The sequence below is a fragment of the Rhopalosiphum maidis genome, chromosome 3, assembly GCF_003676215.2.
Source record: "Rhopalosiphum maidis isolate BTI-1 chromosome 3, ASM367621v3, whole genome shotgun sequence".
NCBI classification, from domain to species: domain Eukaryota; kingdom Metazoa; phylum Arthropoda; class Insecta; order Hemiptera; family Aphididae; genus Rhopalosiphum; species Rhopalosiphum maidis.
The window spans coordinates 15,601,385-15,617,354 of record NC_040879.1 but is presented as its reverse complement, the minus strand read 5'-3'; positions in this window follow the sequence as shown (position 1 = coordinate 15,617,354).

The window sequence follows — 15,970 nt, the reverse complement described above, 5'->3', positions numbered from 1 at the left end:
GTTTAATATTTTTTTCGAATTGCAATTGAGACAAAAAGATAATGTTCGAATCATTCTTGTCCCGATCATTGTATGAAACTTATTTACTACCTAACGAATATCCAACATCAGGAGATTATTTGTATTTTTAACATTTTAAAGTTAATTTTTTTATTATAATAATTACTTATAGTAAGTTACAATTTAAAGATAATAATATAAAAATATATTATTTTTTTTTTCAAAATTAGTAAGCAATAATATACAAATGAGTTCTTTTTCAAAATGTATATATAGTTAAAATTTAAATACTACGACATAGGTATTTAAAAAAAAAAATAATTTAAAAATAATAATATATAGATTTTTACATCGTATAATAACATCATTGTATATTTGTATTGTAATACAAAATTTAATTGCATTTTACACTCATGCAGTTTTCAATTAAAATTAATATTTTATAAGTTCCATAAAATGATCGGATCGAGTGCATTCAAACACTTCCGTTTTTGAACACAAACACAATATACATTTTTGGTTTAGGTATTATAAGAACTGAGGTTTAACAATCCCCAACTAAATACCAACATATTATAGTAAATATAGTTCCCAATGATTTATGTTCATTAGGTTCAGGCCCTACTATGTGTTTCTTTTTCGTATATTATCACAAGATTTGTTTATTGTTTATTATTATTAATGTTATACATTTATACTTATACATATATCTATAGTATAAACTGTGAAGATAATTTTTTTTACTCATTATTCAATTTCAATACCGCGATACTCGTTGTACGGGTGTCTAAGAAAGAAAGTTTCCTATTAAAATTAAATTGAAATCATAAATCACGATTTATTTTTTTCAGAAAATTATTTCTATCATACAGAATATTCCTAGTCAAGTTTTACAAACTGCTTTAGTGCTTTACATAATTACTTGCATGTCCATTAAAATGTTAAAAGTTAAAATAAAACAAAATATTATTATTTTAAAAGAATTTAAAATATGGTTTAAATATTAAATGTAGGTTAAAATGAAAATTTAAAAAATAGGAATACTACAAAAATATATAATTATATTATCCGTAGGAGGAAATATAAAATACCGGTAACATAAAGTTATAACTAAAACGTTTAGTTTTAAAGTTAAGAATTTAAATTATCACATGCGTACTACACACAAACTCTCATATATTAAAAATCTTAGTCAAATTATAATAATTTTTATTGGGCACTCTCTTAATGCGATGTTATCTTGTTTATAATAACTTATTATAGTACCTATGTTGTATTGTTAATATGGATTATTATACGTATTCTATTTTTGTATAATGCGTTGTGTATTATGCTTTCTGATCTTTAGTCTAGAACAATAAAATTATTTGTGTTTTCTATTGCTATTATACAATGCTGAGTTTGGTTCTTTTTTTATAATCGAATGCCGAATAGTGAATGCACATACACTAGTGCGCAGGCGCTATTTCATATTTAGAATAGGAGTTCAATACTGTATATAATGATTATAATGTATATTATATTATAGGAGTGCAGCCTGAGTGCTACTAAAGGTCCATGCCATATCGTATATTATATCCAGCTCAGTTAATTTATAATTATAACGATCGAAAATCGGTCACAAATGTATAGTCGTGTCATTGTGGGTTTTAAGTACTCACCCAGCATGTGTTTTCAACATTTTCAATTGAGTAGAGTAAGGAGGGAAATACTTAGTACTAACTATAATAATTTCTCATACAATATAGATAATTAGGTCAACATGAAGAGTATGTATATTTATACAACGATTAACTTGACAATTTATGTATGAATACAATTTTTTAAATTTTAATACGTGATAAATTTCTTTGATCTTAAATTTAAAAAAGATATAAAAATATCCAATTATATAAATTATTTAACATTTTAATTTAAAAACAGAATTATCTCAACAATATTTTTATTCATCAGAATATCGCATAATTAAGATACAGAAGCTTTCATTTCTGATATTTATTTTGAGGATAAATATTTTCTTCTTTTATATATCTACATGAAGGAGCAGATTTTTTGTTTTTTGATATTTCTCCATATAATTCTTGGCTAGGTATTCTAATAAGTCTTAATGTGTAGGTTCTATCGTATTGATGCATAAATTACTTCGTGACTTGTCCAATAATTATCAACAGCATTAAACCCGGACAGTGCAAATGTAAATTCTTCAATGTTTAATAACATAAAAATATAAAATATTCTATAATATTTTCGATGAATTATTTAAAAATCGACTGCTATTTTTCTTTGATAAGTTTTTCTAACGTTTTAAATGGTTCAACAGGAACAATATGATATCGTAACGTGCCTATTAATATGTTTGATATGACGTAATATCACGAATGTCATAAGAGACGAGACTGAAGGCTGGCAATCGTTAATAGTTCAATACGTATACATACATTATAAACATAATATAGCTATAATAAACCTTAGAGACTATTGGCCCTCCGCTAGATTATTGTATCAGAAGTAATTAACATTTGTTTCCAACAACTATTTATTTTTAGTTAAACGCACATGATAACATATCATAGCTAATATTCTAAGAATTTGGTACTTTTTCACGTTCCATTTGGCGACTGAAAGATATTGGGACTGTGTATTAAAAATCGGTAGTGTCTTGACGAAATCGGGACGAATGCAGAATGACAACCCTACTTGCAGTTATCATTCATTTTCGTGACGGTATCTGCTTCCCACAAATCTGCGTTTTCATTATTATACTTAAAACAGTTATAAACTTATAACCTCGACGAAGGTAGTAAAATCAAAAATACTGGAAAACCACTAAATGTCATTATGAACACGTGTACATCATATATAATTCATCATAATTTATGATCAATAATTGTTGTCTTTTAATCCAAAAGGTCACAATTAACTCTAATCCTACATCGTTGACGTACGAGTCAACGGCTCACGGTATACTTGACGCATTTCCGTTATAGTAATGATTAGTTTATTATGGCCACAACTAGCTGTTAAAACCCGATTTCGTATTTCACCAGCAGGCGGAAGCAAGACCGTAGCACGATGGTCGAATAATAATTTTTTTTACAAGACCTGCAGAACTTTAATGTACGTCTTTTTTTTAGAGCTTACTAGCATAATGTTTTAAATCTGAACTGTTTCGGTTTTGTATTACGATGACGTGTTTTTTCTTTTGTTTACCATGAAAGGGAGTGCTCCATTAAACTTAAGATTTACCAATTAATGATTTTTGAATTCCATCTATATTTTTGGTACTTTGATAAAGTAATTTTTCTCAGTCGCGAATTTTTAGTAAGCGTGAAAAAAAATGCTGACAAATCGCCAATTGAACGGTGATATTTCAATGGTTTTAGGACTTTAGGTAGAGAATAATATTAAATTATATTATTGCGATTTATACAAGATAATATTATGTTTTTGAAGAGTTAAAATTTAATTGACAGAACGTAAAATAATTGTCATAATCACACATACGAATATTATATTGACTTATATATAGAATTTTGAAAATTTGTTGTTTTTTCAGTTTATTAAAACTTACAATTCAATATATTACTTAGTAGTTATTAATTAATAATTAAAAAATTGATATATATATATATATGACTTATAATAAGAAACAGAAGTACTTATAAGACATAAGAGTATAAGATTTAAAACATTACGCTTGAAAACATAGTACCAACTAGTAACTACCAATTTAAGAACACGAGATATTATAAACAATAACCAAAAGCGTTATAAATCGCTTCGTTAGTAAAGATTATTTATACAAATATTTAAAATTTGAATATGACTACTCTACGTTTTATAACATTGCTGTTTTTATATTTATTTTAAATTTTAATAGAATTTGTACTTTCGTACTTTTATCAAGAAGTAAAAATACAAGGTTACTCTTATATAAATATATATTTATAGTTTATAAGAGAAACTTATCATTTTTAAAAAAATCATTTCAATAGCAATATAATTTAACATGAAATACTTGAATATACGCCGTATTCCCCCGTTCGTTTTTCGAAGTCAGTATCTGATTTATCTGTAATTTTACATTTTTAACCAACAATATATAACTATTATAACTTTTATATATTATTTATTCACTTCTTCGTATTATTTACTTATTGTATATAATGTACAGATTGTAAATTTTCAATAAACGCTACATCACTATAAACATACATGTACCGAATACCCGATTTCAGAACATGATGTTGCAAAAAAACATTAACATTAAAATTATTTAAACAACAATTAAGTACACGGAACGAACAACACATAAAAAACTTCCTGCAAACAAACAAATATTCTACAATTCTTAACAGAGAAAAATAAAAACTAGTTTTCAAACAAATGTTGCGTTTTTGCGACAAAAATACGGCTTAATTACTTTTTTATTTCTTAATAAATACATGACGAAAATCTGACTATTATTTTCATTTCACTATATTTTGTAACAAAATTGCCTATATAGAACCCCTTAAATTTCGTTATAGTTCTTGTAAAAATACTTTAGGTAGTTCTTACTACTTATACGGCAGAGCCAGACCAAGATAACGTCGGGGGGGGGGGGGCGATTTTTAAAGGGCACTCATTAAAGGTACATACATATGTTACTTTCCACAGTCAAGCACAGAAAAAAAAAAAAATATTTTTATAATAGTAGTAATAATTATTATATTTATAATGTAAAATCTAATCTCCTCGATGATTTTGAAAATATATTAATTATTTCATAAATATCTATTTCTACATCCTTGTGTGCGTGTATAAGAGCTAGTTTATTAAGTCTTTTTTCTGTCATTCTTGTTCTTAGCCAGGTCTTAAGGCGACGAAGGGAAGAAAAATTACGCTCTGCAGACGCAGTGCTTGCTGGTAAAGAGGATAATATTTTCAAAAAAATTGCAATACATGGATATAATATAACTTCACAATATTTGAGTGTATCAATCGTCGTGTAGGTCAAATAGTAGGTAGGTACATCGTGTATATTATAATATTATATTATTAAAGATACTATAATTGAAAAAATAAATATAATTAAAGTCGAGACTTACTTCATCGATCGAGTGACCAAAATACTACTATTTCTTAAGAACAAACAATTACATTTTTACAATTGCCAAATATTTTTCAAATGTATTATGTGGACCAGATAGTTTATAAGTTATAAGTACTTAATACTTATAGACATAAAACATAAAAATATAACATTGTATGTATTGAAGCTCATTACTTGATATTTAACTCATCTATATGTTTTTATGTTCACAATTTCTATAAATTTGTTTGGTTCTTGTGTGCAATATTTTCTACATAATTATATATAACGTACTTACGGTTATAATTTTTTCGCTGGTATTTCACATTAATATATGGAAAGGGTTGGTTGAGTGCTTCATTGTTCACCACGATAAATTCTCAAGTTAGGGGTGCATGTTGTAGGTATTGAGATTGAATAGAATGACTACCTATTTATTGCAATATATTATATATTTATAGAAAGCACAATATATGTAATATAATGCATTAACTGCGTATCTTCAGCAGTCAGCACTAAACGCGATCATACAATATCTAGTATTATACACATATAATATGCAGAGTTTTATTTTATAGGCTTTTATTGTAATGATTTACCTATTAATTAGCAGTTATCGCAGGTAAAATTTACGAGAAAAATTATATTCATATTTTTTGTTTATTCGTCCATCAGATTGAACTAGATTAGTTTGGTGATGGTTTACCAGCGCTCGTCTTTTTTTATTTCCTGTTTGGTTTGGGTGGAACATTAAATGTCTACAAAAAAAAAAAATTGTGAACTCTAAAGTCTACCAACTAGATCCAATTTTTTACCAACAACTATTATCGAAGTTTAAGTTTGAAAGTTGAATTAAACTGTTTTTATAATTTAATAATTATAATATCAACATTCAACCAATAGAGTGATTTAGTATCCAATATATTCTAATGTAATATGTAAAGTATTAAAAATTTAAATGTTTAGTAAACGTGCATTCATAAGTTCCAAACCAGCCTATTGTCAAAAGTTGACAAGAAATCCAAAATCCATTAATATCCAATATCCAATCCGTCTCATTATATTACATATTATATAATATTATCGGGCTAAATGCATTTTCTCATTATACCTTCAAAGGACTAACGACTTGAATCAAACAACTCAAATGGAAATAAATGCGTCTTTTATAAAAACCCGCCAACCTTCTCTTATTGTAATTGTGCTTAGTATTAAACCAAACGATCGTTTCATCTGTGTATATAGATGGTAATTGGTATATATTATAAGAAATAATATTCGAAAAGTATTTTCAAACTTTTTTAATTATCTGGTTTTGCTTATGCTTTATAAGTTATAAGGTGTAATATTGTATAACTATATACACCCGCAAATGTAGAAAAAACTAACGAAGTTAAATTTTCTAGATGCCGACAATAATGTTAGTATACTTTTGGGTCTTTCTTTTTTTAGTTTTGTCAGTTTAATGTAAACTTGTTTTATGAGAAAAGTATATCTATATACTATAATCTACAGTCGTCTCTATTGCACCAAATAATAATCCTTTGTCTTTATTCAGGTAATCGTTTCGTGCTCACATCCGGGAGTGGTAAACTGAGTCCCAAATAATTGGGTGGATATTGGGGCTAGGTAAATTGAGTCCGGAAAACTTTAACGTGATAGGTAAATTGAGTCCCAAGTAATAATATTTTTCGAAAGAATAATTTATAAATAACAACGATGTACCTATTTAAAAATAGTCTCTACATTCAATGAGTACTGTATAGTGACATAGTCACCAATTAGTCATTATCGATTACCGATTTGCCCACTTAAATACATTCAAATAGATATATTATGTATAAAAATACGTAGCAAAGAGGTAGGTAATTAAAATAAAAAAAATAACAATAGAAAACAATTTTTTTTTGAGGCAAAAAATGTTAAAATATAAAAATAAAAATATTTCAAGATTTGAATTTGTAAGAATATATCAAATAAATGTTTACCATGTACATAATAACAATAAATAGTAATGAATAAAAAAAAATTTGACTTGAATTTGTGTATTATATATTTAATTAATTGTGATTTTTATGTATAGCGATGTGAATTATATTAGATATTAAAAGCAAAAAAGCATATTTTTGACCATGCCATTTATGTTAACATAACAGATAGTACTAAGCCTGTAAAAATAGATGCGCTTTTTTGGAAACTAAACCTATTATAACCAGGGACTCAGTTTACCTAACCTTTTCAAATCCAGGACTCAGTTTACCACAAAAACGGTATTTCGGACTCAATTTACCTAGCCCCCCACATCACTAACAGGGTGCATGAGTATTGTGTTGTATTCATTGTTTTCGGGTTCAAAAGACTGGTGGTGTATGATTGTTACTAGGTTCATCCAAACAATATATTTCAGACTAGTGCTTTACGGTGCTTTAATTATTATAATATGATATGGTGGTGAAAACATCAATATCACATTATAATAATTAATATTAATAAATTATACCTAAAACCTATATGAGTATTACAAAAAGTTGATACTGCAGTGTACATGTATAATATTTTTTTCAATCCATAGGTTGGTCTAACTCCAATTCTTCGTTCTAGTCGATTGTGACATGCAACTATGAACTGTACGTTTTCCTTTAAGAGTTCTAAATACGTAATAGGTTACGTATTACGTAAGGACGTAACTTTTTCCTTTGTTTTCCTATCTATCCAACTTACCATTTCCATTTACTTCCAATACCACATGTTAAACATTTTCAAATAAGAACGGTGCGGGTGACAGGCGAAAACCGATTGAAACTCCCGCATATCCGTCTAATTCCCAGCAGTTTCAACCGCCATCGGTCGTGGTAGTGGTTGTGACGTGTTGTTTCTGATAATGATGCACAACGCGGTGCGATCTTATTTGAAAAATAGTAAATACAGTTTATTGGGTTTATTCTTTTCCTTTAAATATATGACCCAAGTTTTACAACTTCTATTCTTTAAATTATATGTACCTTGCTTATTCTTCAGTACTTTTATACCAGAGTTCGCATTTTTATCATTATATTAGATTGTGATCACTGTCGTCTGTCACAATCATCAGGCATGCTTTACTGAAACTCGCAGAGTTTAACTTGATTTTTTAATGAGTTTTCACTAATATGTAGTTTCTACGATATCGGGAATTATTGCTACTTACTAGGCATTTTATTATGTATTATTCTTATGGTATTTTTAAATTTTGGGTAAAACTCGTATATGTATATATATATATATATATATTAGTAATTTTTATTTTGAAGTATAAATAGTTTAATAACTAATAAGTATTGCAAGTAGCAATAGTAATTGAATTTATTTTTAATTTATAAATATAAATATATAAATATTTGTTTTAATTTTATTATTTTTTTTTACAGAACAAAACGAATGTATTTATAAATATTATTATTTAATATTTAAATTGCGTAGTGTTCTCACCTCTTGGGAGGAAATGTACATAGTTTTTTAACGTTTATGAATCGTAGTGTACAAGCCACGAAGTACAGGACGTCCGACACTCGAGAAGAATCTTAATAGCGGTCTAACGTCAATGGCTTGGTGGCTGGTGAGTCGTGTAAAGGTCATTGCTGCGACCATACATCATAATATATTTTGTATATATATATATAACTATTTATAATATAATATATAATATGCAATTCGCGTAATAATAATAATATGTCATCGGCAAGAGTGACGAGAACAGTGCCAGTGCTGCAGAAAGTAATAACGATGGTTTATTTTTAGTTAAATTTATTTTTTTAACACGACCCCATGATTGTAACTAATAATATTTATATTGAATACAACAATCGCATGGCCGAAGTATATAGATAGCGATTGTGTTATAACTTACACAATATAATATTTAATGTATACAAGTGTCAAGTATATAACGTCGCGACGGTAGGTATCGTATTGTTACATGCTGTTATATTTGTATGGCACAGTTGTAGCATATGGATGACTCGAAAAAAAAATTCAGCACATGATACCATTGTAAATGAGGAACTAGTCTGAATAGAGACGGATATACATACATGTGAATGGATACCCCAGCTAGTCGAGAGATGTATTGTAAACGGTAGGAGGCTGCAATAATAAACAAGAAAAGATATATCTACGAATCTCATAAGTCTGTATATCATATTGTGTATACGGACGACCAGTTGACGTGGCGACTCGTGGTCCCCAAATAAACGCGTAGATTAATGCTTCGGGTTGGGCTTTATTATTTTCTACTATACACACTTCTAATAATAGAAGATCGCGTCGACGGCGTGTACAACTATAATCGGTCGGTGACGCGTCGTACACGTGCAGCTCTAGTGCTCTACTGCTCTCGGAAGATCGTTGATCGGATCAAGTCTGAATTAGTGCAATCGAAAGTCCGTGGATACATCATCTGTGCGACCTCATCGGGATTGAATAACTGACGACTTAAGTTATTTTTGACAAACTTAAAATTTGCGAATTTAAAATTTTGTCAGCAATATCTGTCCGCTGAGTACTCGCGCACTTACATCATCTCATATTATGTACCATTGCGAGTTGATCGAATGTCGTATACTATAACATTATCAATTATCAAATATTATTATTATATTATACGTGCCGCGTCTGCGTCCATGTTCAAATTCATCTTTGACGTACTGCAGCAGGAAACGCATTCGGATTGCATATTCAGTGCATATACCATATTATTATCTACTTCTCCATCACCCGCTTGCTGTTACCCGCCCGTATTTACGAAACACCGAGTAACCGAGGTCCGACAACGTAAAGGTAAAATATAATAATAGTATTATTGTTTTAATGTCTTATTAAACAAAACACGCATACGTGCCAACAGTAATACAGCTGACTATTAGTATTGTGATCAATTAAACATTATTCGTCATTGGCAGTTGGCACTCACGCGGCCATAATATTATTAAATACACTCGTGTATACAGTGTGATTCACGAAGATGCTCTCTCCACCATATGATGTTTTTTACAGTGCATTAAAAACATCTTATTTTATTTTTTCAAGTTTTTGAATTTTTAAGTATTTTTTTTTTAAGATACTTCTAATATACTTTGAGATATAATATATTGGCGCCTGGCGAATTAACAGTTTTTATTTTAACTTTTTTCGTGGCATATATCTTATGACACAGTGTCTATTTTGTTCCGAATGAGAATAGATTCCATCTTTACCATATTTTGATCATATCGCAGATGTTTATTTCAAGAGGTACTTTAATACCATTAAAATTATTCTATGTTAATATCGAAAATACGACTTTAATTCTATTCAAAATGTTCAATAATTAGTATTTAAAGGATACAATAAGGATGAACGGCGATGAACGCATGGTTGGTGAATCATCCTATACGTAAATTGAAATACACAAGGCACAAAGTCAGTGGCATATTTAGGAAGAATGGAGTAAGGTTGTCAATTTTTCCGGGCAATAAATTTTAGTGGGAAATTTTAACAACAATCTGAAAATCATATTCTATGCATAACAATTTTAAACGCCAATTTTTTTAATCTCGATTCGCTCCTCCTCCTCATTGTCAGTGAAAAAATTTGAATGCCGGAATGTGTATTTTATTTATGTACATAAAACAAAAAAGACAGTTTCTGTAAGAGTCACCGACGCTTTCAAATGAAATAGGTCACATTTTGTGCAAAATATTATTAAAATTAAGTATATCTAAACGTAAAATGTCAAATTCAATTTGAAGTAGTATTTTATTTACTATATACACAGTGTACCTATGCTATTAGGTGTGTTTGTAAATTATAGATACAGGATAATATCTAGTTAATTTTTTTTTTTTATAAATTTATGGTTTTTAACTATTTTTTTAAAAATATAAAGTATAAATTATTTATTACTCTCGTGTTCTTATTATTATACATTATGTAAACAGTATAATATGGTTTAAAAATAACGTATTATTGATAAGAAGATATTATATTGTTTTATTTTATTTTAACTTGCATTTTTATAGGTAATTTATATTTCATCATTCGTCTGTGTTTCAATAAACTCTATAGTAGTACAAATGTAATATAATTTATTATATATTATGTATGATATTGTACATTCGCTGCATACATGCTCTGCATGTGAATTTTGCACTACTGCAGTGGGAAATTATTTTGTTCGATGCCCACACACGTGCATAATTTAAAATATGCTACTATCACCACTGTCAAGTACTGAAGTACAGTACCACACTTAGATACTGCAGTTAGTGTATTTTGAAATCTCTAAATCAAAAAGCTTTTTTAAACTATATCTAATAACTAATAAGTACAATATGGGTACCCAACCCATATTGGATAAGAATAAATAATAATAGACAATGGTAAATAGCGATATGGCACGATACGGTACGTGTAACAAACTTTAGTACAATTATTTTAAGTCATTATAATTCTTACTTAGAGAGATAAGTACCATACATACTATTAAAAAAATATTTTAAAAATAACAGTGGTTTAGTAATTTGTACGAGATTGACAAATAATAAAATATAATTGAAATAATATGCAAATACGATAACATATAATATCAAACATATCGTTGACTTATGATTTTTGAATAATACTTGCCAAGAGACTATTTTTGCAGCCATTTAAATGGTATGGAGCGCAGATCCTGTAATATTATCGTGTTGCTAGTATTAATTCGAGGAAAACCGTTACATTTGTAAAACGGTTCTAAGCAGAACGTTTTTGAACAGTTGAAATGTCATTTAATACAGATTTGAGGTGGTAAATATTTTTTCCACCTGTGTTTTAATTTTTAATTGAATATCGGTCGATAAAAATAGACCGTTTTACCACTCAGAATCTCATCCGAAAAAATTTATGTTTTTTAAATCACAACTTATATCCAACACATATACATAACTGTTTAAGGAAAAACGAATGATGATTTTGACCAACAAACGCATAGTTTTAAAATCAAATTTCACGAATAATATTAGGCAATTATTATCATGAATTTAATTAAATAACTGTACAGTTTTGTAACCCTATGAAATGTTACGTTTATAATGTTTATATTATATAATTATTATATTATAGTGACGATGAACGATGAACACATCGGTAGTATAGCTAAATGAGTTGCCTATACTTTGACGCCACAAGGAGTTCCTTTATACGGTTTGTTGTATTCAATAAATTTAACACTTTTTCAATGTGGTCCTAGTATGAACAAACTATAAATCGTACTTAGACAACATCCAAACATCATTATTATTATGTTTATTTTAAATTTTGAAGGACAATTGTTATAATATTATCATCCATATCTAGTGAATACCTTATGAATATTCAAAGAGGGTATTCACTAATCACGCATAACGTGTCAATAAGACTTATTTTCTTTGTAAAAATTAAAAAAATAGTTTCCATTGAACAATTATAACGAATGACGATAGTGTACGCAAAAAAACATCCGTCCAGGGACAAATATGCAATAATAAATAATGATCCTTTTTCTGTCACTGTCCTCCGGTATAGTGCTGGTGATGCTGTACGTATACTAGAACACCGTGAACTGGCACGCTGAAATTGTTGAATATTAAAATCAATGAGTATCTAGTTGTAAGATAAATACATTTAATGCTATAAAAAATGAGTTTTGTAAAATGTAAAACTTACATAAGTTATTTTATAAGTGTTATTTTATTTTATTTTATTCTATTTTTTTTTCGATCGATTTTTACGTCAATTTGTTTAAGACATTTTCAACGTGAGATACGAAATTTTGTAAAATAAAAACGTAATATTATTACGACGCAATCTTCGTTAAACCTGGCTGTAAAAATAATACATCATCATTCATCATCAACATTTAAACCATTACATTTTACGACGTATACCTATATAATGTATGTGTATTTTAGTATCTATGTATTTCGTTCCAAGTTGTTTTGAACCATCAATTATTATTATTATTATATTATTTTTGTAATACAATACTTATTAAAAATTCTAACAAATGTTTTATCGAGGCATATTCAAATTTTGAAATCAATAAAAGATTATGAAAAAATCAAGTAGGTAATCATTGATAAACATCAATCTAAATATTACATATTATTATATGTATAGAATGTACTTAATAATGATTATTAATATAAATATTAAAAGTAACTATAAATTGTAGGCAACTAGGCAAGTATTGTTTATGTATAGATACACAGACAAAAATATTCAATATTCAAGAAAATGTAAGTACAACAAATTTAAAACAAAAAAAAATGTATTTAAGTGCATATTTTTAAAAATTTGATTTATTATTTTTGTATCCGTTAGAGGAAAATCGTCGAAATAATAGTAGACGTTAAACTATAGGCATTATTATTGGTAATTCGAGCATTAAACTACAAATATCGCGATTTTCATTATGTAGGTAACCGCAGTAGTCATGAATGCATGATGATGAAATAAAACATAATGTTCGATTTTACTGCTATTGATTTTTTGTCTTCAAAGGAAGTAAAGTATAATTTAATATTCAACCATGCGGAATTACGCAAACTCGATAAATCCTGAAACGTTGCTACTTGTATTTTAGTCTGCACATTTACCATGCGTATACTTCATTACTTGTTAATATTTGTTTGGAGTCCTAGAGAGTAAAGTTTCTAAAATTTTCATTATTCATAAAAAACAGATGTGTGTGTAGTCTACTAGACGGTTCTATAATATTGAATTAACCCTAATGAATCTAATATTATTCAGAGTACAAACGAAATAGTTTTATGTTGGTATGCCAATTTTATTAAAATAATATACCTACTTTATAATATGTTTAAATATAATATTATTATATTAACACGTTGCATAAAATTAAATCTGAAATATTTTTCAGAGAATGTTTAAATAAAGTTTGATTTTATCAATCTCCCAGAATGACAGGTTTTCCGGGAATATTACGTATTTATATTCATCAAGCTGTTTATCGTTTTAACCGTCGTCTCGGCTGTATAATATCTAATTTCATGGAATCCTCAACTGTTTCTAAAAAAACGACATGTGATATGTGACGACTTGAGTTCGCATTAAAGTGTTTGCGTTATAAATAATAAATATAATATTTAATATTATTTGTTATGTTCGTCATGTTCAAACTTGAAATATTCTTCGATTACATAAGTCAGTGCAGATGGTACATAATAATATTAAAGATGGGTTGGTACTCGGTTTTCTTTAGCAAATAATAAATATATTTGCCGCGTTTAAAGCAGTCTTTTTTCTAGAAGGTTATATTTGTATTCTGAGCTGAGCGATTCACTAGTTTTACAATGTGTTATTTTTTGTGTAAACTTTTTATAGTTGAATATAATATATCGAACTATGTTCGATCTTCAACTTGGAGAGTGTTTTCTGGTAGTGAATCGGATCAAGTTTTATAATTTTAAAAGGTCACACTTAAAAAATCATATTACTTTTCAAAATAATCGGGAGGAAAAAACAGTATAGGTAAGTAAATAATTGGTTTGCTATACAGACATCTAGTGCACCTAATCATTGAGTAGGTCAATGTAATTGAATGTGTTTAATGGTACTGTAATGGATGTATTAAATTTGAATTTAACGATAAATCATTGCATACGAAAAATGATTTTGATCGAAGATTGTCTATCAGTTTAATTCATAAGTTTATTTTATTGTATACTTTTATTGCTATTTGTTAGTACATATAGTTATGATTTTTATTGTTAGGAATACGATAGGTTAATTTATTTTTTACTGCAAATTCTGCATTAATACATTAATTATTATTATAGTATCACATAAATCAATTATATTGGCTGTATTATTGTTATTAACTTTTTTCCCTTAAGTCAATATCAACGCACCGTATAGAACGGTGTGAATAAATTCGAGTAGGTATAATTAGGCAATAGCCCAAAATTAATTTAGATGTTTTTAATATATCCTTACGTAAACTAAAAAAAATTAATAATAATTTAAAAGTTTCAAGTCCCTACATAGATTTTTAATTACAACAAAATAACTAAAATCGTTTTTTTTTTGTTTAAACACCCATAATCATGTCAAAATTTGAACTTTGAATACCTATGATGACTATATTGTACCCTGGAAAATATAATACAAGATTTAAGGTTTACCATACATTTTTTATTCTTACAGCAACTTTATTTCTACAATGTTTGTTGAAGATATTTGGAATAGAACATTTTAACGGAAAATAACGATTTTAATAAATTTGTTATAATTCAAATACATTTTTCTTAGGGACTTGAAACTTTTCCTTACATACCTACCTTATAATTTACTGTCACAACAGTCTAATATACTTTCGGGTCAAAATTGACTTACAATATAATAATTTATAATAATATAATAATAAATTATGATTTTTTGCCAAAAATTAATTCAATCAACCGTATTACTAATTGCAATATAAATATGTATACAAAAAAAATATTCTTAAAAATATATACGACTATACGAATATAGTTTAGTATATCCGTTCGGAATCGTTTTTGTATGTGAATGATTTATCATTAAATTCAAATCAAACATTGACCTATTTAATGTTGAGGTACACTCAAAACCTATAAATAATAGCTACTTATTGGTACAGCGAAGTGATTTCCTCAGTTTTTTCTTTTTATTCTAATATTATTGTTTCGATTTAATTTTATAACAATAGTCACCATTTGTATTGCATAATGTATTGATCGATGTATTTTTGTTACACATAAGTAATATTCTTTTGTTTATATACTTATATGTATTATTTAAAAACTAACGTAAAAATAATTACTAAACATTGAAATATATGAATCGTATGTTTTACTTTTCACAATATTGATCAAT